The sequence below is a fragment of the Pristiophorus japonicus genome, chromosome 19 (assembly GCF_044704955.1).
Source record: "Pristiophorus japonicus isolate sPriJap1 chromosome 19, sPriJap1.hap1, whole genome shotgun sequence".
Lineage (NCBI taxonomy): Eukaryota > Metazoa > Chordata > Chondrichthyes > Pristiophoridae > Pristiophorus > Pristiophorus japonicus.
The window spans coordinates 32444434-32471888 of record NC_091995.1 but is presented as its reverse complement, the minus strand read 5'-3'; positions in this window follow the sequence as shown (position 1 = coordinate 32471888).

Genomic DNA, 27455 nt, shown 5'->3' with positions numbered 1-27455 from the left:
CGGGGGGTGAGGGTGCAAGTGAGTGTCTGGTCTCGCAGGGTGGGACTGAGTGACTGGTCTCGGGGAGTGAGGATGGGACTGAGTGACTGCTCTCGGGGAGTGAGGATGGGACTGTGACTGGTCTCGGGGAGTGAGGGTGGGGCTGAGTCACTGGTCTTGGGGAGTGAGGATGGGACTGAGTGACTTGTCTCGGGGAGTGAGAATGGGACTGTGACTGGTCTTGGGAAGTGAGGGTGGGATTGAGTGACTGGTCTTGGGGAGTGAGGGTGGGACACAATGACTGTTCTCGGGAAGTGAGGTTGGGACTGAGTGACTGGTCTCGTGGTGAGAGGGTGGGACAGTGTGTGGTCTCGGGGAGAGAGGGTGGGACTGAGTGAGTGGCCTCCGGGAGTGAGGGTGGGACTGAGTGACTGGAATCCGGGAGTCAGGGTGGGACTGAGTGTCTGGTCTCGGGGAATGAGGGTGGGACGGAGTGACTGGTTTCGGGGCGTGAGGTGGGACTGAGTGACTGTTCTCAGGGAGTGAGTTGGGACAGAATGTCTGGTATCAAGGATTGAGGGTGGGACTGAGTGACTGATCTCGGGGAGTGAGGTTGGGACAGAATGTCTGGTATCAAGGATTGAGGGTGGGACTGAGTGACTGATCTCGGGGAGTGAGGTTGGGACAAAATGGTATCAAGGATTGAGGGTGGGATTTAGTGACTGGTCTCGGGGAGTGATGGTGGGACTGAGTTACTGGTCTCGGGGAGTGAGGGTGGGACTGAGTGACTGGTTTCGGGAGTGAGGGTGGGACAGAGTGACTGGTTTCGGGGAGTGAGGGTGGGATTGAGAGACTGGTCATCGGGAGTGAGGGTGGGACTGAGTGACTGGTCTCGGCGAGTGAGGGTGTGACTGTGAATGGTCTCGGGGAATGAGGGTAGGACTGAGTTACTGGTCTCGGGGAGTGAGGGTGGGACTGAGTGACTGGTTTCGGGGCGTGAGGTGGGACTGCGTGTCTGTTCTCAGGGAGTGAGGTTGGGACAGAATGTCTGGTATCAAGGATTGAGGGTGGGACTGAGTGACTGATCTCAGGGAGTGAGGTTGGGACAGAATGTCTGGTATCAAGGATTGAGGGTGGGACTGAGTGACTGATCTCGGGGAGTGAGGTTGGGACAGAATGGTATCAAGGATTGAGGGTTGGATTGAGTGACTGGTCTCGGGGAGTGTGGGTGGCACTGAGTGTCTGGTCTCGGGGAGTGAAGGTGGGACGGAGTGAGTGGTTTCGGGGCGTGAGGGTGGGACTGAGTGAATGTTCTCAGGGAGTGAGATTGGGACAGAATGCTATCAAGGATTAAGGTTGAGACTGAGTGACTCATCTCGGGGCGTGAGGTTGGGACAGAATGGTATCAAGGATTGAGGGTGGGACTGAGTGACTGATCTCGGGGAGTGAGGGTGGGACTGAGTGACTGGTCTCGGGGAGTGAGGGTGGGATACAGTGACTGGTCTTGGGGAGTGAGGGTGGGACTGAGATTCTGGTCTCGGGGAGTGAGGTTGGGGCACAGTGTCTGGTCTCGGGGAGTGAGGTTGGGGCACAGTGACTGGTCGCGGGGAGTCAGGATGGGACTGAGTGACTGGTCTCGGAGAGTGAGGGTGGGACACAGTGTCTTGTCTCGTGGAGTGAGGGTGGGACTGAGTGACTGAACTCGGGGTGTGAAGGTGGGACTGAGCCACAGGACTCGGGGAGTGAAGGTGGGATTGAGTGACTGGACTCAGGGAATGAGGGTAGGACTGAGTGACTGGTCTCGGGTAGTGAGGATGGGACAAAGTAACTTTTCTCGGGAAGTGAGGGTGGGACTGAGTGACTGGTCTCGGGGAGTAAGGGTAAGACTGAGTGACTTGTGTCGGGAGTGAGGGTGGGACTGAGTGACTGCTCTCGGGGAGTGAGGATGGGACTGTGACTGGTCTCGGGGAGTGAGGGTGGGGCTGAGTCACTGGTCTTGGGGAGTGAGGATGGGACTGAGTGACTTGTCTCGGGGAGTGAGAATGGGACTGTGACTGGTCTTGGGAAGTGAGGGTGGGATTGAGTGACTGGTCTTGGGGAGTGAGGGTGGGACACAATGACTGTTCTTGGGAAGTTAGGTTGGGACTGAGTGACTGGTCTCGTGGTGAGAGGGTGGGACAGTGTGTGGTCTCGGGGAGAGAGGGTGGGACTGAGTGAGTGGCCTCCGGGAGTGAGGGTGGGACTGAGTGACTGGAATCCGGGAGTCAGGTTGGGACTGAGTGTCTGGTCTCGGGGAATGAAGGTGGGACGGAGTGACTGGTTTCGGGGCGTGAGGTGGGACTGAGTGACTGTTCTCAGGGAGTGAGTTGGGACAGAATGTCTGGTATCAAGGATTGAGGGTGGGACTGAGTGACTGATCTCGGGGAGTGAGGTTGGGACAGAATGTCTGGTATCAAGGATTGAGGGTGGGACTGAGTGACTGATCTCGGGGAGTGAGGTTGGGACAAAATGGTATCAAGGATTGAGGGTGGGATTGAGTGACTGGTCTCGGGGAGTGATGGTGGGACTGACTGACTGGTCTCGGGGAGTGAGGGTGTGACTTAGTTACTGGTCTCGGGGAGTGAGGGTTTGACTGAGTGACTGGTTTCGGGAGTGAGGGTGGGACAGAGTGACTGGTTTCGGGGAGTGAGGGTGGGATTGAGAGACTGGTCATCGGGAGTGAGGTTGGGACAGAATGTCTGGTCACGGGCAGTGAGGGTGGGACTGAGTGACTGGTCTCGGGGAATGAGGCTGGGACTGAGTCTCTGGTCTCGGGGAGTGAGGATGGGACAAAGTAACTTTTCTCGGGAAGTGAGGGTGGGACTGAGTGACTGGTCACGGGCAGTGAGGTTTGGACTGAGTGACTGGTCTCGGGGAGTGTGGGTGGGACTGTGAAGGTTTCGGGTAGTGAGGGTGGGACTGAGTTACTGGTCTCGGGGAGTGTGGGTGGGACTGTGTGACTGATCTCGGGGAGTGTGGGTGAGACTGAGTGGCTGGACTCGGAGGGTGGAACTGTGTGACTGGACTCAGGGAGTGAAGGTGGAACTGAGTGACTGGTCTCGGGGAGTGAGGGTGGGACGGAGTGACTGGTTTCGGGGCGTGAGGGTGGGACTGAGTGACTGTTCTCAGGGAGTGAGGTTGGGACAGAATGGTATCAAAGATTGAGGGTGAGGCTGAGTGACTGGTCTCGGGGAGTGAGGGTGGGACTGAGTGACTGGTCTCGGGGAGTGCGGGTGGGACTGAGTGACTGCTCTCGTGCAATGAGGTTAGGACTGAGTGACTCGTCTCGGAAGAGAGTGTGCAACTGAGTGGCAGGTCTCGGGGAGTGAGGGTGGGACTGAGTGACTGCTCTCGGGCAGTGAGGGTGGGACTGAATCACTGGTCTCGGGGGGTGAGGGTGCAAGTGAGTGTCTGGTCTCGCAGGGTGGGACTGAGTGACTGGTCTCGGGGAGTGAGGATGGGACTGAGTGACTGCTCTCGGGGAGTGAGGATGGGACTGTGACTGGTCTCGGGGAGTGAGGGTGGGGCTGAGTCACTGGTCTTGGGGAGTGAGGATGGGACTGAGTGACTTGTCTCGGGGAGTGAGGATGGGACTGTGACTGGTCTTGGGAAGTGAGGGTGGGATTGAGTGACTGGTCTTGGGGAGTGAGGGTGGGACACAATGACTGTTCTCGGGGAGTGAGGTTGGGACTGAGTGACTGGTCTCGTGGTGAGAGGGTGGGACAGTGTGTGGTCTCGGGGAGAAAGGGTGGGACTGAGTGAGTGGCCTCCGGGAGTGAGGGTGGGACTGAGTGACTGGAATCCGGGAGTCAGGGTGGGACTGAGTGTCTGGTCTCGGGGAGTGAGGGTGGGACGGAGTGACTGGTTTCGGGGCGTGAGGTGGGACTGAGTGACTGTTCTCAGGGAGTGAGTTGGGACAGAATGTCTGGTATCAAGGATTGAGGGTGGGACTGAGTGACTGATCTCGGGGAGTGAGGTTGGGACAGAATGTCTGGTATCAAGGATTGAGGGTGGGACTGAGAGACTGATCTCGGGGAGTGAGGTTGGGACAAAATGGTATCAAGGATTGAGGGTGGGATTGAGTGACTGGTCTCGGGGAGTGATGGTGGGACTGAGTTACTGGTCTCGGGGAGTGAGGGTGGGACTGAGTGACTGGTTTCGGGAGTGAGGGTGGGACAGAGTGACTGGTTTCGGGGAGTGAGGGTGGGATTGAGAGACTGGTCATCGGGAGTGAGGGTGGGACTGAGTGACTGGTCTCGGGGAGTGAGGGTGTGACTGTGAATGGTCTCGGGGAATGAGGGTAGGACTGAGTTACTGGTCTCGGGGAGTGAGGGTGGGACTGAGTGACTGGTTTCGGGGCGTGAGGTGGGACTGAGTGTCTGTTCTCAGGGAGTGAGGTTGGGACAGAATGTCTGGTATCAAGGATTGAGGGTGGGACTGAGTGACTGATCTCAGGGAGTGAGGTTGGGACAGAATGTCTGGTATCAAGGATTGAGGGTGGGACTGAGTGACTGATCTCGGGGAGTGAGGTTGGGACAGAATGGTATCAAGGATTGAGGGTGGGATTGAGTGACTGGTCTCGGGGAGTGAGGGTGGCACTGAGTGTCTGGTCTCGGGGAGTGAAGGTGGGACGGAGTGAGTGGTTTCGGGGCGTGAGGGTGGGACTGAGTGAATGTTCTCAGGGAGTGAGATTGGGACAGAATGCTATCAAGGATTAAGGTTGAGACTGAGTGACTCATCTCGGGGCGTGAGGTTGGGACAGAATGGTATCAAGGATTGAGGGTGGGACTGAGTGACTGATCTCGGGGAGTGAGGGTGGGACTGAGTGACTGGTCTCGGGGAGTGAGGGTGGGACACAGTGACTGGTCTTGGGGAGTGAGGGTGGGACTGAGATTCTGGTCTCGGGGAGTGAGGTTGGGGCACAGTGTCTGGTCTCGGGGAGTGAGGTTGGGGCACAGTGACTGGTCGCGGGGAGTCAGGATGGGACTGAGTGACTGGTCTCGGAGAGTGAGGGTGGGACACAGTGTCTTGTCTCGTGGAGTGAGGGTGGGACTGAGTGACTGAACTCGGGGAGTGAAGGTGGGACTGAGCCACAGGACTCGGGGAGTGAAGGTGGGATTGAGTGACTGGACTCAGGGAATGAGGGTGGGACTGAGTGACTGGTCTCGGGGAGTGAGGATGGGACAAAGTAACTTTTCTCGGGAAGTGAGGGTGGGACTGAGTGACTGGTCTCGGGGAGTAAGGGTAAGACTGAGTGACTTGTGTCGGGAGTGAGGGTGGGACTGAGTGACTGGTCTCGGGGATTGTGGGTGAGACTGAGTGACAGGACACGGAGGGTGGAACTGTGTGACTGGACTCAGGGAGTGAGGGTGGGACTGAGTGACTTTCCTCGGAAGTGAGGGTGGGACTAAGTGACTGGTCTCGTGGAGTGAGGGTGGGACTGAGTGACTGGTCTCGGAGAATGAGGCTGGGACTGAGTCTCTGGTCTCGGGGAGTGAGGATGGGACAAAGTAACTTTTCTCGGGAAGTGAGGGTGGGACTGAGTGACTGGTCACGGGCAGTGAGGTTTGGACTGAGTGACTGGTCTCGGGGAGTGAGGGTGGGACTGTGAAGGTTTCGGGTAGTGAGGGTGGGACTGAGTTACTGGTCTCGGGGAGTGTGGGTGGGACTGAGTTACTGGTCTCGGGGAGTGTGGGTGGGACTGAGTTACTGGACTCAGGGAGTGAAGGTGGAACTGAGTGACTGGCCTCGGGGAGTGAGGGTGGGACGGAGTGACTGGTTTCGGGGCGTGAGGGTGGGACTGAGTGACTGTTCTCAGGGAGTGAGGTTGGGACAGAATGGTATCAAAGATTGAGGGTGAGGCTGAGTGACTGGTCTCGGGGAGTGCGGGTGGGACTGAGTCACTGGTCTCGGGGAGTGAGGGTGGGACTGAGTGACTGCTCTCGTGCAATGAGGTTAGGACTGAGTGACTGGTCTCGGAAGTGAGTGTGCGACTGAGTGGCAGGTCTCGGGGAGTGAGGGTGTGACTGAGTGACTGCTCTCGGGCAGTGAGGGTGGGACTGAATCACTGGTCTCGGGGAGTGAGGGTGGGACTGAGTGACAGGTCTCGGTGTGTGAGGGTGGGACTGAGTGACTGGTCTCTCGGAGTGAAGTTGGGACTGAGTGACTGAACTCAGGGAGTGAAGGTGGGATTGATTGATTGCTCTCGTTGAGTCAGGATGGGACTGAGTGACTGGTCTTCGGGAGTGAGGGTGGGACTGAGTGACTGGTCTCGGTGAGTGAGGGTGGGACTGAGTGACTGGTCTTCGGGAGTGAGGGTGGGACTGACTGACTGGTCTCGGGGAGTGAGGGTGGGACTGAGTGACTGGATTCGGGGAGTGAAGGTGGGACTGAGTGACTGCTCTCGGTGAGTGAGGATGGGACTGTGGATTGTATCGGGGAGTGAGGGGGGGACTGAGTGACTGGTCTCGGGGAGTGAGAGTGCGACTGAGTGACTGGTCTCGGAGGGTGGGACAGAGTGACTGGACTCGGGGAGTGAGGCTGGGACATGAGTGACTGGTCTCGGGGAGTGAGATGGGACTGTGACTCGTCTCGGGGAGTGAGGCTGGGACTGAGCTATTGGTCTCGAGGAGTGAGGGTGGGACTGAGTGACTGGTCTCAGGTCGTGAGAGTGGGACTGAGTGACTGGATTTGGAGGGTGGGACTGAGTGACTGGCCTCGGGGAGTGAGTGTGTGACTGAGTGACTGGTCTCGGTGAGTGAGGGTGGGACTGAGTGACAGGTCTCGGGAAGTGAGTGTGGGACTCAGTTACTGGTCTCGGTGAGTGAGGGTGGGACTGAGTGACTGGTCTCGTAGACTGTGGGTGGGACTGAGTGTCTGGTCTCTCAGGGTGGGACTGAGTGACTGGTTTCGGGGAGTGAGGGTGGGACTGAGTCTATCGTCTCGGGGAGTGATGGTGGGACTGAGTGACTGGTCTCTCGGAGTGAAGTTGGGACTGAGTGACTGAACTCAGGGAGTGAAGGTGGGATTGATTGACTGCTCTCGTTGAGTCCGGATGGGACTGAGTGACTGGTCTTCGGGAGTGAGGGTGGGACTGAGTGACTGGTCTCGGTGAGTGAGGGTGGGACTGAGTGACTGGTCTTCGGGAGTGAGGGTGGGACTGAGTGACTGGTCTCGGGGAGTGAGGGTGGGACTGAGTGACTGCTCTCGGTGAGTCAGGATGGGACTGAGTGAATGGTCTCGGGGAGTGAGGATGGGACTGAGTGACTGGTCTCGGGGAGTGAGTATGGGACTGAGTGACTGATCTCGGGGAGTGCGGGTGGCACAGAGCAGCTGGTTTTGTGGAGTGAGGGTGGGACTGAGTGACTGGTCTCGGGGAGTGAGGATCGGAGTGTGACTGGCCTCAGGGAATGAGGGTGGGACTAAGTTACTAGTCTCGGAGGGAGGGACTGAGTGACAGGTCTCGGGAACTGAGGGTGGGACTGAGTGACTGGTCTCGGGGAGTGAGGGTGGAATGAGTCACTGGTCTCGAGGAGTGTGGGTGGGACTGAGTGACTGGTCTCGGGGAGTGAGGGTGGGACTGAGTGACACGTCTCGGTGAGTGAGGCTGGAACTCAGTAACTGGTCTCAGGGAGTGAGGTTGGGACTGAGTCACTGGTCTCGGGGAATGAGGATGGGACTGTGGCTTGTCTCGGGGAGTGAGGTTGGGACAGAATGTCTGGTCACGGGCAGTGAGTGTGGGACTGAGTGACTGGTCTCGGGGAATGAGGCTGGGACTGAGTCTCTGGTCTCGGGGAGTGAGGATGGGACAAAGTAACTTTTCTCGGGAAGTGAGGGTGGGACTGAGTGACTGGTCACGGGCAGTGAGGTTTGGACTGAGTGACTGGTCTCGGGGAGTGAGGGTGGGACTGTGAAGGTTTCGGGTAGTGAGGGTGGGACTGAGTTACTGGTCTCGGGGAGTGTGGGTGGGACTGTGTGACTGATCTCGGGGAGTGTGGGTGAGACTGAGTGGCTGGACTCGGAGGGTGGAACTGTGTGACTGGACTCAGGGAGTGAAGGTGGAACTGAGTGACTGGTCTCGGGGAGTGAGGGTGGGACGGAGTGACTGGTTTCGGGGCGTGAGGGTGGGACTGAGTGACTGTTCTCAGGGAGTGAGGTTGGGACAGAATGGTATCAAAGATTGAGGGTGAGGCTGAGTGACTGGTCTCGGGGAGTGAGGGTGGGACTGAGTGACTGCTCTCGGGCAGTGAGGGTGGGACTGAATCACTGGTCTAGGGGAGTGAGGGTGGGACTGAGTGACAGGTCTCGGTGTGTGAGGGTGGGACTGAGTGACTGGTCTCGGGGGGTGAGGGTGCAAGTGAGTGTCTGGTCTCGCAGGGTGGGACTGAGTGACTGGTCTCGGGGAGTGAGGATGGGACTGAGTGACTGCTCTCGGGGAGTGAGGATGGGACTGTGACTGGTCTCGGGGAGTGAGGGTGGGGCTGAGTCACTGGTCTTGGGGAGTGAGGATGGGACTGAGTGACTTGTCTCGGGGAGTGAGGATGGGACTGTGACTGGTCTTGAGAAGTGAGGGTGGGATTGAGTGACTGGTCTTGGGGAGTGAGGGTGGGACACAATGACTGTTCTCGGGGAGTGAGGTTGGGACTGAGTGACTGGTCTCGTGGTGAGAGGGTGGGACAGTGTGTGGTCTCGGGGAGAGAGGGTGGGACTGAGAGAGTGGCCTCCGGGAGTGAGGGTGGGACTGAGTGACTGGAATCCGGGAGTCAGGGTGGGACTGAGTGTCTGGTCTCGTGGAGTGAGGGTGGGACTGAGTGACTGGTCTCGGGGAATGAGGCTGGGACTGAGTCTCTGGTCTCGGGGAGTGAGGGTGGGACTGTGAAGGTTTCGGGTAGTGAGGGTGGGACTGAGTGACTGGTCTCGGGGAGTGTGGGTGGGACTGAGTGACTGATCTCGGGGAGTGTGGGTGAGACTGAGTGGCTGGTCACTGGCAGTGAGGTTTGGACTGAGTGACTGGTCTCGGGGAGTGAGGGTGGGACTGTGAAGGTTTCGGGTAGTGAGGGTGGGACTGAGTTACTGGTCTCGGGGAGTGTGGGTGGGACTGAGTGACTGATCTCGGGGAGTGTGGGTGAGACTGAGTGGCTGGACTCGGAGGGTGGAACTGTGTGACTGGACTCAGGGAGTGAAGGTGGAACTGAGTGACTGGTCTCGGGGAGTGAGGGTGGGACGGAGTGACTGGTTTCGGGGCGTGAGGGTGGGACTGAGTGACTGTTCTCAGGGAGTGAGGTTGGGACAGAATGGTATCAAAGATTGAGGGTGAGGCTGAGTGACTGGTCTCGGGGAGTGAGGGTGGGACTGAGTGACTGGTCTCGGGGAGTGCGGGTGGGACTGAGTCACTGGTCTCGGGGAGTGAGGGTGGGACTGAGTGACTGCTCTCGTGCAATGAGGTTAGGACTGAGTGACTGGTCTCGGAAGTGAGTGTGCGACTGAGTGGCAGGTCTCGGGGAGTGAGGGTGGGACTGAGTGACTGCTCTCGGGCAGTGAGGGTGGGACTGAATCACTGGTCTCGGGGAGTGAGGGTGGGACTGAGTGACAGGTCTCGGTGTGTGAGGGTGGGACTGAGTGACTGGTCTCGGGGGGTGAGGGTGCAAGTGAGTGTCTGGTCTCGCAGGGTGGGACTGAGTGACTGGTCTCGGGGAGTGAGGATGGGACTGAGTGACTGCTCTCGGGGAGTGAGGATGGGACTGTGACTGGTCTCGGGGAGTGAGGGTGGGGCTGAGTCACTGGTCTTCGGGAGTGAGGGTGGGACTGAGTGACTGCTCTCGTGCAATGAGGTTAGGACTGAGTGACTGGTCTCGGAAGTGAGTGTGCGACTGAGTGGCAGGTCTCGGGGAGTGAGGGTGGGACTGAGTGACTGCTCTCGGGCAGTGAGGGTGGGACTGAATCACTGGTCTCGGGGAGTGATGGTGGGACTGACTGACTGGTCTCGGGGAGTGATGGTGGGACTGAGTTACTGGTCTCGGGGAGTGAGGGTGGGACTGAGTGACTGGTTTCGGGAGTGAGGGTGGGACAGAGTGACTGGTTTCGGGGAGTGAGGGTGGGATTGAGAGACTGGTCATCGGGAGTGAGGGTGGGACTGAGTGACTGGTCTCGGCGAGTGAGGGTGTGACTGTGAATGGTCTCGGGGAATGAGGGTAGGACTGAGTTACTGATCTCGGGGAGTGAGGGTGGGACTGAGTGACTGGTTTCGGGGCGTGAGGTGGGACTGAGTGTCTGTTCTCAGGGAGTGAGGTTGGGACAGAATGTCTGCTATCAAGGATTGAGGGTGGGACTGAGTGACTGATCTCAGGGAGTGAGGTTGGGACAGAATGTCTGGTATCAAGGATTGAGGGTGGGACTGAGTGACTGATCTCGGGGAGTGAGGTTGGGACAGAATGGTATCAAGGATTGAGGGTGGGATTGAGTGACTGGTCTCGGGGAGTGAGGGTGGCACTGAGTGTCTGGTCTCAGGGAGTGAAGGTGGGACGGTGTGAGTGGTTTCGGGGCGTGAGGGTGGGACTGAGTGAATGTTCTCAGGGAGTGAGATTGGGACAGAATGCTATCAAGGATTAAGGGTGAGACTGAGTGACTCATCTCGGGGCGTGAGGTTGGGACAGAATGGTATCAAGGATTGAGGGTGGGACTGAGTGACTGATCTCGGGGAGTGAGGGTGGGACTGAGTGACTGGTCTCGGGGAGTGAGGGTCGGACACAGTGACTGGTCTTGGGGAGTGAGGGTGGGACTGAGATTCTGGTCTCGGGGAGTGAGGTTGGGGCACAGTGTCTGGTCTCGGGGAGTGAGGTGGGGGCACAGTGACTGGTCTCGGGGAGTCAGGATGGGACTGAGTGACTGGTCTCGGAGAGTGAGGGTGGGACACAGTGTCTTGTCTCGTGGAGTGAGGGTGGGACTGAGTGACTGAACTCGGGGAGTGAAGGTGGGACTGAGCCACAGGACTCGGGGAGTGAAGGTGGGATTGAGTGACTGGACTCAGGGAATGAGGGTGGGACTGAGTGACTGGTCTCGGGGAGTGAGGATGGGACAAACTAACTTTTCTCGGGAAGTGAGGGTGGGACTGAGTGACTGGTCTCGGGGAGTAAGGGTAAGACTGAGTGACTTGTGTCGGGAGTGAGGGTGGGACTGAGTGACTGGTCTCGGGGATTGTGGGTGAGACTGAGTGACAGGACACGGAGGGTGGAACTGTGTGACTGGACTCAGGGAGTGAGGGTGGGACTGAGTGACTTTCCTCGGAAGTGAGGGTGGGACTGAGTGACTGGTCTCGTGGAGTGAGGGTGGGACTGAGTGACTGGTCTCGGGGAATGAGGCTGGGACTGAGTCTCTGGTCTCGGGGAGTGAGGATGGGACAAAGTAACTTTTCTCGGGAAGTGAGGGTGGGACTGAGTGACTGGTCACGGGCAGTGAGGTTTGGACTGAGTGACTGGTCTCGGGGAGTGAGGGTGGGACTGTGAAGGTTTCGGGTAGTGAGGGTGGGACTGAGTTACTGGTCTCGGGGAGTGTGGGTGGGACTGAGTGACTGATCTCGGGGAGTGTGGGTGAGACTGAGTGGCTGGACTCGGAGGGTGGAACTGTGTGACTGGACTCAGGGAGTGAAGGTGGAACTGAGTGACTGGTCTCGGGGAGTGAGGGTGGGACGGAGTGACTGGTTTCGGGGCGTGAGGGTGGGACTGAGTGACTGTTCTCAGGGAGTGAGGTTGGGACAGAATGGTATCAAAGATTGAGGGTGAGGCTGAGTGACTGGTCTCGGGGAGTGAGGGTGGGACTGAGTGACTGGTCTCGGGGAGTGCGGGTGGGACTGAGTCACTGGTCTCGGGGAGTGAGGGTGGGACTGAGTGACTGCTCTCGTGCAATGAGGTTAGGACTGAGTGACTGGTCTCGGAAGTGAGTGTGCGACTGAGTGGCAGGTCTCGGGGAGTGAGGGTGGAACTGAGTGACTGCTCTCGGGCAGTGAGGGTGGGACTGAATCACTGGTCTCGGGGAGTGAGGGTGGGACTGAGTGACAGGTCTCGGTGTGTGAGGGTGGGACTGAGTGACTGGTCTCGGGGGGTGAGGGTGCAAGTGAGTGTCTGGTCTCGCAGGGTGGGACTGAGTGACTGGTCTCGGGGAGTGAGGATGGGACTGAGTGACTGCTCTCGGGGAGTGAGGATGGGACTGTGACTGGTCTCGGGGAGTGAGGGTGGGGCTGAGTCACTGGTCTTGGGTAGTGAGGATGGGACTGAGTGACTTGTCTCGGGGAGTGAGAATGGGACTGTGACTGGTCTTGGGAAGTGAGGGTGGGATTGAGTGACTGGTCTTGGGGAGTGAGGGTGGGACACAATGACTGTTCTCGGGAAGTGAGGTTGGGACTGAGTGACTGGTCTCGTGGTGAGAGGGTGGGACAGTGTGTGGTCTCGGGGAGAGAGGGTGGGACTGAGTGAGTGGCCTCCGGGAGTGAGGGTGGGACTGAGTGACTGGAATCCGGGAGTCAGGGTGGGACTGAGTGTCTGGTCTCGGGGAATGAGGGTGGGACGGAGTGACTGGTTTCGGGGCGTGAGGTGGGACTGAGTGACTGTTCTCAGGGAGTGAGTTGGGACAGAATGTCTGGTATCAAGGATTGAGGGTGGGACTGAGTGACTGATCTCGGGGAGTGAGGTTGGGACAGAATGTCTGGTATCAAGGATTGAGGGTGGGACTGAGTGACTGATCTCGGGGAGTGAGGTTGGGACAAAATGGTATCAAGGATTGAGGGTGGGATTGAGTGACTGGTCTCGGGGAGTGATGGTGGGACTGAGTTACTGGTCTCGGGGAGTGAGGGTGGGACTGAGTGACTGGTTTCGGGAGTGAGGGTGGGACAGAGTGACTGGTTTCGGGGAGTGAGGGTGGGATTGAGAGACTGGTCATCGGGAGTGAGGGTGGGACTGAGTGACTGGTCTCGGCGAGTGAGGGTGTGACTGTGAATGGTCTCGGGGAATGAGGGTAGGACTGAGTTACTGGTCTCGGGGAGTGAGGGTGGGACTGAGTGACTGGTTTCGGGGCGTGAGGTGGGACTGCGTGTCTGTTCTCAGGGAGTGAGGTTGGGACAGAATGTCTGGTATCAAGGATTGAGGGTGGGACTGAGTGACTGATCTCAGGGAGTGAGGTTGGGACAGAATGTCTGGTATCAAGGATTGAGGGTGGGACTGAGTGACTGATCTCGGGGAGTGAGGTTGGGACAGAATGGTATCAAGGATTGAGGGTTGGATTGAGTGACTGGTCTCGGGGAGTGTGGGTGGCACTGAGTGTCTGGTCTCGGGGAGTGAAGGTGGGACGGAGTGAGTGGTTTCGGGGCGTGAGGGTGGGACTGAGTGAATGTTCTCAGGGAGTGAGATTGGGACAGAATGCTATCAAGGATTAAGGTTGAGACTGAGTGACTCATCTCGGGGCGTGAGGTTGGGACAGAATGGTATCAAGGATTGAGGGTGGGACTGAGTGACTGATCTCGGGGAGTGAGGGTGGGACTGAGTGACTGGTCTCGGGGAGTGAGGGTGGGATACAGTGACTGGTCTTGGGGAGTGAGGGTGGGACTGAGATTCTGGTCTCGGGGAGTGAGGTTGGGGCACAGTGTCTGGTCTCGGGGAGTGAGGTTGGGGCACAGTGACTGGTCGCGGGGAGTCAGGATGGGACTGAGTGACTGGTCTCGGAGAGTGAGGGTGGGACACAGTGTCTTGTCTCGTGGAGTGAGGGTGGGACTGAGTGACTGAACTCGGGGTGTGAAGGTGGGACTGAGCCACAGGACTCGGGGAGTGAAGGTGGGATTGAGTGACTGGACTCAGGGAATGAGGGTAGGACTGAGTGACTGGTCTCGGGTAGTGAGGATGGGACAAAGTAACTTTTCTCGGGAAGTGAGGGTGGGACTGAGTGACTGGTCTCGGGGAGTAAGGGTAAGACTGAGTGACTTGTGTCGGGAGTGAGGGTGGGACTGAGTGACTGCTCTCGGGGAGTGAGGATGGGACTGTGACTGGTCTCGGGGAGTGAGGGTGGGGCTGAGTCACTGGTCTTGGGGAGTGAGGATGGGACTGAGTGACTTGTCTCGGGGAGTGAGAATGGGACTGTGACTGGTCTTGGGAAGTGAGGGTGGGATTGAGTGACTGGTCTTGGGGAGTGAGGGTGGGACACAATGACTGTTCTTGGGAAGTTAGGTTGGGACTGAGTGACTGGTCTCGTGGTGAGAGGGTGGGACAGTGTGTGGTCTCGGGGAGAGAGGGTGGGACTGAGTGAGTGGCCTCCGGGAGTGAGGGTGGGACTGAGTGACTGGAATCCGGGAGTCAGGTTGGGACTGAGTGTCTGGTCTCGGGGAATGAAGGTGGGACGGAGTGACTGGTTTCGGGGCGTGAGGTGGGACTGAGTGACTGTTCTCAGGGAGTGAGTTGGGACAGAATGTCTGGTATCAAGGATTGAGGGTGGGACTGAGTGACTGATCTCGGGGAGTGAGGTTGGGACAGAATGTCTGGTATCAAGGATTGAGGGTGGGACTGAGTGACTGATCTCGGGGAGTGAGGTTGGGACAAAATGGTATCAAGGATTGAGGGTGGGATTGAGTGACTGGTCTCGGGGAGTGATGGTGGGACTGACTGACTGGTCTCGGGGAGTGAGGGTGTGACTTAGTTACTGGTCTCGGGGAGTGAGGGTTTGACTGAGTGACTGGTTTCGGGAGTGAGGGTGGGACAGAGTGACTGGTTTCGGGGAGTGAGGGTGGGATTGAGAGACTGGTCATCGGGAGTGAGGTTGGGACAGAATGTCTGGTCACGGGCAGTGAGGGTGGGACTGAGTGACTGGTCTCGGGGAATGAGGCTGGGACTGAGTCTCTGGTCTCGGGGAGTGAGGATGGGACAAAGTAACTTTTCTCGGGAAGTGAGGGTGGGACTGAGTGACTGGTCACGGGCAGTGAGGTTTGGACTGAGTGACTGGTCTCGGGGAGTGTGGGTGGGACTGTGAAGGTTTCGGGTAGTGAGGGTGGGACTGAGTTACTGGTCTCGGGGAGTGTGGGTGGGACTGTGTGACTGATCTCGGGGAGTGTGGGTGAGACTGAGTGGCTGGACTCGGAGGGTGGAACTGTGTGACTGGACTCAGGGAGTGAAGGTGGAACTGAGTGACTGGTCTCGGGGAGTGAGGGTGGGACGGAGTGACTGGTTTCGGGGCGTGAGGGTGGGACTGAGTGACTGTTCTCAGGGAGTGAGGTTGGGACAGAATGGTATCAAAGATTGAGGGTGAGGCTGAGTGACTGGTCTCGGGGAGTGAGGGTGGGACTGAGTGACTGGTCTCGGGGAGTGCGGGTGGGACTGAGTGACTGCTCTCGTGCAATGAGGTTAGGACTGAGTGACTCGTCTCGGAAGAGAGTGTGCAACTGATTGGCAGGTCTCGGGGAGTGAGGGTGGGACTGAGTGACTGCTCTCGGGCAGTGAGGGTGGGACTGAATCACTGGTCTCGGGGGGTGAGGGTGCAAGTGAGTGTCTGGTCTCGCAGGGTGGGACTGAGTGACTGGTCTCGGGGAGTGAGGATGGGACTGAGTGACTGCTCTCGGGGAGTGAGGATGGGACTGTGACTGGTCTCGGGGAGTGAGGGTGGGGCTGAGTCACTGGTCTTGGGGAGTGAGGATGGGACTGAGTGACTTGTCTCGGGGAGTGAGGATGGGACTGTGACTGGTCTTGGGAAGTGAGGGTGGGATTGAGTGACTGGTCTTGGGGAGTGAGGGTGGGACACAATGACTGTTCTCGGGGAGTGAGGTTGGGACTGAGTGACTGGTCTCGTGGTGAGAGGGTGGGACAGTGTGTGGTCTCGGGGAGAAAGGGTGGGACTGAGTGAGTGGCCTCCGGGAGTGAGGGTGGGACTGAGTGACTGGAATCCGGGAGTCAGGGTGGGACTGAGTGTCTGGTCTCGGGGAGTGAGGGTGGGACGGAGTGACTGGTTTCGGGGCGTGAGGTGGGACTGAGTGACTGTTCTCAGGGAGTGAGTTGGGACAGAATGTCTGGTATCAAGGATTGAGGGTGGGACTGAGTGACTGATCTCGGGGAGTGAGGTTGGGACAGAATGTCTGGTATCAAGGATTGAGGGTGGGACTGAGAGACTGATCTCGGGGAGTGAGGTTGGGACAAAATGGTATCAAGGATTGAGGGTGGGATTGAGTGACTGGTCTCGGGGAGTGATGGTGGGACTGAGTTACTGGTCTCGGGGAGTGAGGGTGGGACTGAGTGACTGGTTTCGGGAGTGAGGGTGGGACAGAGTGACTGGTTTCGGGGAGTGAGGGTGGGATTGAGAGACTGGTCATCGGGAGTGAGGGTGGGACTGAGTGACTGGTCTCGGGGAGTGAGGGTGTGACTGTGAATGGTCTCGGGGAATGAGGGTAGGACTGAGTTACTGGTCTCGGGGAGTGAGGGTGGGACTGAGTGACTGGTTTCGGGGCGTGAGGTGGGACTGAGTGTCTGTTCTCAGGGAGTGAGGTTGGGACAGAATGTCTGGTATCAAGGATTGAGGGTGGGACTGAGTGACTGATCTCAGGGAGTGAGGTTGGGACAGAATGTCTGGTATCAAGGATTGAGGGTGGGACTGAGTGACTGATCTCGGGGAGTGAGGTTGGGACAGAATGGTATCAAGGATTGAGGGTGGGATTGAGTGACTGGTCTCGGGGAGTGAGGGTGGCACTGAGTGTCTGGTCTCGGGGAGTGAAGGTGGGACGGAGTGAGTGGTTTCGGGGCGTGAGGGTGGGACTGAGTGAATGTTCTCAGGGAGTGAGATTGGGACAGAATGCTATCAAGGATTAAGGTTGAGACTGAGTGACTCATCTCGGGGCGTGAGGTTGGGACAGAATGGTATCAAGGATTGAGGGTGGGACTGAGTGACTGATCTCGGGGAGTGAGGGTGGGACTGAGTGACTGGTCTCGGGGAGTGAGGGTGGGACACAGTGACTGGTCTTGGGGAGTGAGGGTGGGACTGAGATTCTGGTCTCGGGGAGTGAGGTTGGGGCACAGTGTCTGGTCTCGGGGAGTGAGGTTGGGGCACAGTGACTGGTCGCGGGGAGTCAGGATGGGACTGAGTGACTGGTCTCGGAGAGTGAGGGTGGGACACAGTGTCTTGTCTCGTGGAGTGAGGGTGGGACTGAGTGACTGAACTCGGGGAGTGAAGGTGGGACTGAGCCACAGGACTCGGGGAGTGAAGGTGGGATTGAGTGACTGGACTCAGGGAATGAGGGTGGGACTGAGTGACTGGTCTCGGGGAGTGAGGATGGGACAAAGTAACTTTTCTCGGGAAGTGAGGGTGGGACTGAGTGACTGGTCTCGGGGAGTAAGGGTAAGACTGAGTGACTTGTGTCGGGAGTGAGGGTGGGACTGAGTGACTGGTCTCGGGGATTGTGGGTGAGACTGAGTGACAGGACACGGAGGGTGGAACTGTGTGACTGGACTCAGGGAGTGAGGGTGGGACTGAGTGACTTTCCTCGGAAGTGAGGGTGGGACTAAGTGACTGGTCTCGTGGAGTGAGGGTGGGACTGAGTGACTGGTCTCGGAGAATGAGGCTGGGACTGAGTCTCTGGTCTCGGGGAGTGAGGATGGGACAAAGTAACTTTTCTCGGGAAGTGAGGGTGGGACTGAGTGACTGGTCACGGGCAGTGAGGTTTGGACTGAGTGACTGGTCTCGGGGAGTGAGGGTGGGACTGTGAAGGTTTCGGGTAGTGAGGGTGGGACTGAGTTACTGGTCTCGGGGAGTGTGGGTGGGACTGAGTTACTGGTCTCGGGGAGTGTGGGTGGGACTGAGTTACTGGACTCAGGGAGTGAAGGTGGAACTGAGTGACTGGCCTCGGGGAGTGAGGGTGGGACGGAGTGACTGGTTTCGGGGCGTGAGGGTGGGACTGAGTGACTGTTCTCAGGGAGTGAGGTTGGGACAGAATGGTATCAAAGATTGAGGGTGAGGCTGAGTGACTGGTCTCGGGGAGTGCGGGTGGGACTGAGTCACTGGTCTCGGGGAGTGAGGGTGGGACTGAGTGACTGCTCTCGTGCAATGAGGTTAGGACTGAGTGACTGGTCTCGGAAGTGAGTGTGCGACTGAGTGGCAGGTCTCGGGGAGTGAGGGTGGGACTGAGTGACTGCTCTCGGGCAGTGAGGGTGGGACTGAATCACTGGTCTCGGGGAGTGAGGGTGGGACTGAGTGACAGGTCTCGGTGTGTGAGGGTGGGACTGAGTGACTGGTCTCGGGGGGTGAGGGTGCAAGTGAGTGTCTGGTCTCGCAGGGTGGGACTGAGTGACTGGTCTCGGGGAGTGAGGATGGGACTGAGTGACTGCTCTCGGGGAGTGAGGATGGGACTGTGACTGGTCTCGGGGAGTGAGGGTGGGCTGAGTCACTGGTCTTGGGGAGTGAGGATGGGACTGAGTGACTTGTCTCGGAGAGTGAGAATGGGACTGTGACTGGTCTTGGGAAGTGAGGGTGGGATTGAGTGACTGGTCTTGGGGAGTGAGGGTGGGACACAATGACTGTTCTCGGGAAGTGAGGTTGGGACTGAGTGACTGGTCTCGTGGTGAGAGGGTGGGACAGTGTGTGGTCTCGGGGAGAGAGGGTGGGACTGAGTGAGTGGCCTCCGGGAGTGAGGGTGGGACTGAGTGACTGGAATCCGGGAGTCAGGGTGGGACTGAGTGTCTGGTCTCGGGGAATGAGGGTGGGACGGAGTGACTGGTTTCGGGGCGTGAGGTGGGACTGAGTGACTGTTCTCAGGGAGTGAGTTGGGACAGAATGTCTGGTATCAAGGATTGAGGGTGGGACTGAGTGACTGATCTCGGGGAGTGAGGTTGGGACAGAATGTCTGGTATCAAGGATTGAGGGTGGGACTGAGTGACTGATCTCGGGTAGTGAGGTTGGGACAAAATGGTATCAAGGATTGAGGGTGGGATTGAGTGACTGGTCTCGGGGAGTGATGGTGGGACTGACTGACTGGTCTCGGGGAGTGAGGGTGTGACTGAGTTACTGGTCTCGGGGAGTGAGGGTTTGACTGAGTGACTGGTTTCGGGAGTGAGGGTGGGACAGAGTGACTGGTTTCGGGGAGTGAGGGTGGGATTGAGAGACTGGTCATCGGGAGTGAGGGTGGGACTGAGTGACTGGTCTCGGGGAGTGAGGGTGTGACTGTGACTGGTTTCGGGGAATGAGGGTAGGACTGAGTTACTGGTCTCGGGGAGTGAGGGTGAGACTGAGTGACTGGTTTCGGGGCGTGAGGTGGGACTGCGTGTCTGTTCTCAGGGAGTGAGATTGGGACAGAATGTCTGGTATCAAGGATTGAGGGTGGGACTGAGTGACTGATCTCAGGGAATGAGGTTGGGACAGAATGTCTGTTATCAAGGATTGAGGGTGGGACTGAGTGACTGATCTCGGGGAGTGAAGTTGGGACAGAATGGTATCAAGGATTGAGGGTGGGATTGAGTGACTGGTCTCGGGGAGTGAGGGTGGCACTGAGTGTCTGGTCTCGGGGAGTGAGGGTGGGACGGAGTGAGTGGTTTCGGGGCGTGACGGTGGGACTGAGTGTATGTTCTCAGGGAGTGAGATTGGGACAGAGTGGTATCAAGGATTAAGGGTGAGACTGAGTGACTGATCTCGGATCGTGAGGTTGGGACAGAATGGTATCAAGGATTGAGGGTGGGACTGAGTGACTGATCTCGGGGAGTGAGGGTGGGACTGAGTGACTGGTCTCGGGTAGTGAGGGTGGGACACAGTGACTGGTCTTGGGGAGTGAGGGTGGGACTGAGATTCTGGTCTCGGGGAGTGAGGTTGGGGCACAGTGTCTGGTCTCGGGGAGTGAGGTTGGGGCACAGTGACTGGTCTCGGGGAGTCAGGATGGGACTGAGTGACTGGTCTCGGAGATTGAGGGTGGGACACAGTGTCTTGTCTCGTGGAGTGAGGTTGGGACTGAGTGACTGAACCCGGGGAGTGAAGGTGGGACTGAGCCACAGGACTCGGGGAGTGAAGGTGGGATTGAGTGACTGGACTCAGGGAATGAGGGTGGGACTGAGTGACTGGTCTCGGGGAGTGAGGATGGGACAAAGTAACTTTTCTCGGGAAGTGAGGGTGGGACTGAGTGACTGGTCTCGCGGAGTAAGGGTAGGGCTGAGTGACTTGTGTCGGGAGTGAGGGTGGGACTGAGTGACTGGTCTCGGGGATTGTGGGTGAGACTGAGTGACAGGACTCGGAGGGTGGAACTGTGTGACTGGACTCAGGGAGTGAGGGTGGGAATGAATGACTTTCCTCGGGAGTGAGGGTGGGACTGAGTGACTAGTCTCGTGGAGTGAGGGTGGGACTGAGTGACTGGTCACGGGCAGTGAGGGTGGGACTGAGTGACTGGTCTCGGGGAATGAGGCTGGGACTGAGTCTCTGGTCTCGGGGAGTGAGGATGGGACAAAGTAACTTTTCTCGGGAAGTGAGGGTGGGACTGAGTGACTGGTCACGGGCAGTGAGATTTGGACTGAGTGACTGGTCTCGGGGAGTGAGGGTGGGACTGTGAAGGTTTCGGGTAGTGAGGGTGGGACTGAGTTACTGGTCTCGGGGAGTGTGGGTGGGACTGAGTGACTGGTCTCGGGGAGTGTGGGTGAGACTGATTGGCTGGACTCGGAGTGTGGAACTGTGTGACTGGACTCGGGGAGTGAAGGTGGAACTGAGTGACTGGTCTCGGGGAGTGAGGGTGGGACAGAGTGACTGGTTTCGGGGCGTGAGGGTGGGACTGAGTGACTGTTCTCAGGGAGTGAGGTTGGGACAGAATGGTATCAAAGATTGAGGGTGAGGCTGAGTGACTGGTCTCGGGGAGTGAGGGTGGGACTGAGTGACTGGTCTCGGGGAGTGAGGGTGGGACTGAGTGACAGGTCTCGGGGAGTGAGGGTGGGACTGAGTGACAGGTCTCGGGGAGTGAGGGTGGGACTGAGTGACTGGTCTCGGGGAGTGAGGGTGGGACTGAGTGACTGCTCTCGTGCAGTGAGGTTAGGACTGAGTGACTGGTCTCAGAAGTGAGTGTGCGACTGAGTGGCAGGTCTCGGGGAGTGAATGTGGGATTGAGTGACTGGACTCAGGGAATGAGGGTGGGACTGAGTGACTGGTCTCGGGGAGTGAGGATGGGACAAAGTAACTTTTCTCGAAAAGTGAGGGTGGGACTGAGTGACTGGTCTCGGGGAGTGAGGATGGGACAAAGTAACTTTTCTTGAAAAGTGAGGGTGGGACTGAGTGACTGGTCTCGGGGAGTAAGGGTAGGACTGAGTGACTTGTCTCGGGAGTGAGGGTGGGACTGAGTGACTGGTCTCGGAGATTGTGGGTGAGACTGAGTGACAGGACTCGGAGGGTGGAACTGTGTGACTGGACTCAGGGAGTGAGGGTGGGAATGAGTGACTTTCCTCGGGAGTGAGGGTGGGACTGAGTGACTGGTCTCGTGGAGTGAGGGTGGGACTGAGTGACTGGTCTCGGGGAATGAGGCTGGGACTGAGTCTCTGGTCTCGGGGAGTGAGGATGGGACAAAGTAACTTTTCTCGGGAAGTGAGGGTGGGACTGAGTGACTGGTCACGGGCAGTGAGGTTTGGACTGAGTGACTGGTCTCGGGAAGTGAGGGTGAGACTGTGAAGGTTTCGGGTAGTGAGGGTGGGACTGAGTTACTGGTCTCGGGGAGTGTGGGTGGGACTGAGTGACTGATCTCGGGGAGTGTGGGCGAGACTGAGTGGCTGGACTCGGAGGGTGGAACTGTGTGACTGGACTCAGGGAGTGAAGGTGGAACTGAGTGACTGGTCTCGGGGAGTGAGGGTGGGACGGAGTGACTGGTTTCGGGGCGTGAGGGTGGGACTGAGTGACTGTTCTCAGGGAGTGAGGTTGGGACAGAATGGTATCAAAGATTGAGGGTGAGGCTGAGTGACTGCTCTCGTGCAGTGAGGTTAGGACTGAGTGACTGGTCTCGGAAGTGAGTGTGCGACTGAGTGGCAGGTCTCGGGGAGTGAGGGTGGGACTGAGTGACTGCTCTCGGTGTGTGAGGGTGGGACTGAGTGACTGGTCTCGGGGGGTGAGGGTGCAAGTGAGTGTCTGGTCTCGCAGGGTGGGACTGAGTGACTGCTCTCGGGGAGTGAGGATGGGACTGTGACTGGTCTCGGGGAGTGAGGGTGGGGCTGAGTCACTGGTCTTGGGGAGTGAGGATGGGACTGAGTGACTTGTCTCGGGGAGTGAGGATGGGACTGTGACTGGTCTTGGGAAGTGAGGGTGGGATTGAGTGACTGGTCTTGGGGAGTGAGGGTGGGACACAATGACTGTTCTCGGGGAGTGAGTTTGGGATGAGTGACTGGTCTCGTGGTGAGAGGTTGGGACAGTGTGTGGTCTCGGGGAGAGAGGGTGGGACTGAGTGAGTGGCCTCCGGGAGTGAGGGTGGGACTGAGTGACTGGAAGCCGGGAGTCAGGGTGGGACTGAGTGTCTGGTCTCGGGGAGTGAGGCTGGGACGGAGTGACTGGTTTCGGGGCGTGAGGTGGGACTGAGTGACTGTTCTCAGGGAGTGAGTTGGGACAGAATGTCTGGTATCAAGGATTGAGGGTGGGACTGAGTGACTGATCTCGGGGAGTGAGGTTGGGACAGAATGTCTGGTATCAAGGATTGAGGGTGGGACTGAGTGACTGATCTCGGGTAGTGAGGTTGGGACAAAATGGTATCAAGGATTGAGGGTGGGATTGAGTGACTGGTCTCGGGGAGTGATGGTGGGACTGACTGACTGGTCTCGGGGAGTGAGGGTGTGACTGAGTTACTGGTCTCGGGGAGTGAGGTTTTGACTGAGTGACTGGTTTCGGGAGTGAGGGTGGGACAGAGTGACTGGTTTCGGGGAGTGAGGGTGGGATTGAGAGACTGGTCATCGGGAGTGAGGGTGGGACTGAGTGACTGGTCTCGGGGAGTGAGGGTGTGACTGTGACTGGTTTCGGGGTATGAGGGTAGGACTGAGTTACTGGTCTCGGGGAGTGAGGGTGAGACTGAGTGACTGGTTTCGGGGCGTGAGGTGGGACTGCGTGTCTGTTCTCAGGGAGTGAGATTGGGACAGAATGTCTGGTATCAAGGATTGAGGGTGGGACTGAGTGACTGATCTCAGGGAATGAGGTTGGGACAGAATGTCTGTTATCAAGGATTGAGGGTGGGACTGAGTGACTGATCTCGGGGAGTGAAGTTGGGACAGAATGGTATCAAGGATTGAGGGTGGGATTGAGTGACTGGTCTCGGGGAGTGAGGGTGGCACTGAGTGTCTGGTCTCGGGGAGTGAGGGTGGGACGGAGTGAGTGGTTTCGGGGCGTGACGGTGGGACTGAGTGTATGTTCTCAGGGAGTGAGATTGGGACAGAGTGGTATCAAGGATTAAGGGTGAGACTGAGTGACTGATCTCGGATCGTGAGGTTGGGACAGAATGGTATCAAGGATTGAGGGTGGGACTGAGTGACTGATCTCGGGGAGTGAGGGTGGGACTGAGTGACTGGTCTCGGGTAGTGAGGGTGGGACACAGTGACTGGTCTTGGGGAGTGAGGGTGGGACTGAGATTCTGGTCTCGGGGAGTGAGGTTGGGGCACAGTGTCTGGTCTCGGGGAGTGAGGTTGGGGCACAGTGACTGGTCTCGGGGAGTCAGGATGGGACTGAGTGACTGGTCTCGGAGATTGAGGGTGGGACACAGTGTCTTGTCTCGTGGAGTGAGGTTGGGACTGAGTGACTGAACCCGGGGAGTGAAGGTGGGACTGAGCCACAGGACTCGGGGAGTGAAGGTGGGATTGAGTGACTGGACTCAGGGAATGAGGGTGGGACTGAGTGACTGGTCTCGGGGAGTGAGGATGGGACAAAGTAACTTTTCTCGGGAAGTGAGGGTGGGACTGAGTGACTGGTCTCGCGGAGTAAGGGTAGGGCTGAGTGACTTGTGTCGGGAGTGAGGGTGGGACTGAGTGACTGGTCTCGGGGATTGTGGGTGAGACTGAGTGACAGGACTCGGAGGGTGGAACTGTGTGACTGGACTCAGGGAGTGAGGGTGGGAATGAATGACTTTCCTCGGGAGTGAGGGTGGGACTGAGTGACTAGTCTCGTGGAGTGAGGGTGGGACTGAGTGACTGGTCACGGGCAGTGAGGGTGGGACTGAGTGACTGGTCTCGGGGAATGAGGCTGGGACTGAGTCTCTGGTCTCGGGGAGTGAGGATGGGACAAAGTAACTTTTCTCGGGAAGTGAGGGTGGGACTGAGTGACTGGTCACGGGCAGTGAGATTTGGACTGAGTGACTGGTCTCGGGGAGTGAGGGTGGGACTGTGAAGGTTTCGGGTAGTGAGGGTGGGACTGAGTTACTGGTCTCGGGGAGTGTGGGTGGGACTGAGTGACTGGTCTCGGGGAGTGTGGGTGAGACTGATTGGCTGGACTCGGAGTGTGGAACTGTGTGAAGGGACTCAGGGAGTGAAGGTGGAACTGAGTGACTGGTCTCGGGGAGTGAGGGTGGGACGGAGTGACTGGTTTCGGGGCGTGAGGGTGGGACTGAGTGACTGGTCTCGGGGAGTGTGGGTGAGACTGAGTGGCTGGACTCGGAGGGTGGAACTGTGTGACTGGACTCGGGGAGTGAAGGTGGAACTGAGTGACTGGTCTCGGGGAGTGAGGGTGGGACAGAGTGACTGGTTTCGGGGCGTGAGGGTGGGACTGAGTGACTGTTCTCAGGGAGTGAGGTTGGGACAGAATGGTATCAAAGATTGAGGGTGAGGCTGAGTGACTGGTCTCGGGGAGTGAGGGTGGGACTGAGTGACTGGTCTCGGGGAGTGAGGGTGGGACTGAGTGACAGGTCTCGGGGAGTGAGGGTGGGACTGAGTGACAGGTCTCGGGGAGTGAGGGTGGGACTGAGTGACTGGTCTCGGGGAGTGAGGGTGGGACTGAGTGACTGCTCTCGTGCAGTGAGGTTAGGACTGAGTGACTGGTCTCAGAAGTGAGTGTGCGACTGAGTGGCAGGTCTCGGGGAGTGAATGTGGGATTGAGTGACTGGACTCAGGGAATGAGGGTGGGACTGAGTGACTGGTCTCGGGGAGTGAGGATGGGACAAAGTAACTTTTCTTGAAAAGTGAGGGTGGGACTGAGTGACTGGTCTCGGGGAGTAAGGGTAGGACTGAGTGACTTGTCTCGGGAGTGAGGGTGGGACTGAGTGACTGGTCTCGGAGATTGTGGGTGAGACTGAGTGACAGGACTCGGAGGGTGGAACTGTGTGACTGGACTCAGGGAGTGAGGGTGGGAATGAGTGACTTTCCTCGGGAGTGAGGGTGGGACTGAGTGACTGGTCTCGTGGAGTGAGGGTGGGACTGAGTGACTGGTCTCGGGGAATGAGGCTGGGACTGAGTCTCTGGTCTCGGGGAGTGAGGATGGGACAAAGTAACTTTTCTCGGGAAGTGAGGGTGGGACTGAGTGACTGGTCACGGGCAGTGAGGTTTGGACTGAGTGACTGGTCTCGGGAAGTGAGGGTGAGACTGTGAAGGTTTCGGGTAGTGAGGGTGGGACTGAGTTACTGGTCTCGGGGAGTGTGGGTGGGACTGAGTGACTGATCTCGGGGAGTGTGGGCGAGACTGAGTGGCTGGACTCGGAGGGTGGAACTGTGTGACTGGACTCAGGGAGTGAAGGTGGAACTGAGTGACTGGTCTCGGGGAGTGAGGGTGGGACGGAGTGACTGGTTTCGGGGCGTGAGGGTGGGACTGAGTGACTGTTCTCAGGGAGTGAGGTTGGGACAGAATGGTATCAAAGATTGAGGGTGAGGCTGAGTGACTGCTCTCGTGCAGTGAGGTTAGGACTGAGTGACTGGTCTCGGAAGTGAGTGTGCGACTGAGTGGCAGGTCTCGGGGAGTGAGGGTGGGACTGAGTGACTGCTCTCGGTGTGTGAGGGTGGGACTGAGTGACTGGTCTCGGGGGGTGAGGGTGCAAGTGAGTGTCTGGTCTCGCAGGGTGGGACTGAGTGACTGGTCTCGGGGAGTGAGGATGGGACTGAATGACTGCTCTCGGGGAGTGAGGATGGGACTGTGACTGGTCTCGGGGAGTGAGGGTGGGGCTGAGTCACTGGTCTTGGGGAGTGAGGATGGGACTGAGTGACTTGTCTCGGGGAGTGAGGATGGGACTGTGACTGGTCTTGGGAAGTGAGGGTGGGATTGAGTGACTGGTCTTGGGGAGTGAGGGTGGGACACAATGACTGTTCTCGGGGAGTGAGTTTGGGATGAGTGACTGGTCTCGTGGTGAGAGGTTGGGACAGTGTGTGGTCTCGGGGAGAGAGGGTGGGACTGAGTGAGTGGCCTCCGGGAGTGAGGGTGGGACTGAGTGACTGGAAGCCGGGAGTCAGGGTGGGACTGAGTGTCTGGTCTCGGGGAGTGAGGCTGGGACGGAGTGACTGGTTTCGGGGCGTGAGGTGGGACTGAGTGACTGTTCTCAGGGAGTGAGTTGGGACAGAATGTCTGGTATCAAGGATTGAGGGTGGGACTGAGTGACTGATCTCGGGGAGTGAGGTTGGGACAGAATGTCTGGTATCAAGGATTGAGGGTGGGACTGAGTGACTGATCTCGGGGAGTGAGGTTGGGACAAAATGGTATCAAGGATTGAGGGTGGGATTGAGTGACTGGTCTCGGGGAGTGATGGTGTGACTGTGACTGGTCTCGGGGAGTGAGGGTGTGACTGTGACTGGTCTCGGGTAGTGAGGGTTGGACTGAGTGACTGGTCTCGGCGAGTGAGGGTGGGACTGACTGACTGGTATCAGGGAGTGAGGGTGTGACTGTGACTGGTCTCGGGGAATGAGGGTAGGACTGAGTTACTGGTCTCGGGAAGTGAGGGTGGGACTGAGTGACTGGTCTCGGGAGTGAGGGTGGGACTGAGTGACTGGTCTCGGGGAGTGAGGGTGTGACTGAGTGACTGGTCTCGGGGAATGAGGGTAGGACTGAGTTACTGGTCTCGGGGAGTGAGGGTGCGACTGAGTGACTGGACTCGGAGGGTGAGACAGAGTGACTGGACTCGGGGATGAGGCTGGGACATGAGTGACTGGTCTCGGGGAGTGAGAGTGGGACTGAGTGACTGGTCTTCGGGAGTGAGAGTGGGACTGAGTGACTGGTCTCGGTGAGTCAGGATGGGACTGAGTGACTGGTCTCGGGGAGTGAGTGTGGAACTGAGTGACTGATCTGGGGGAGTGCGGGTGGCACAGAGCAACTGGTTTTGGGGAGTGAGGTTGGGACTGAATGACTAGTCTCGAGGAGTGAGAATGCGACACAGTGTCTGGTCTCGGGCGCGAGGGTGTGACTGAGTGACTGGTTTTGGGGAGTGAGGGTGGGACACAGTGTCTCGTCTCGGTGAGTAAGGGTGGGACTGAGTGTCTGCTCTCGGGGAGTGAGGGTGGGACTGAGTGACTGATCTCGGGGAGTTAGAGT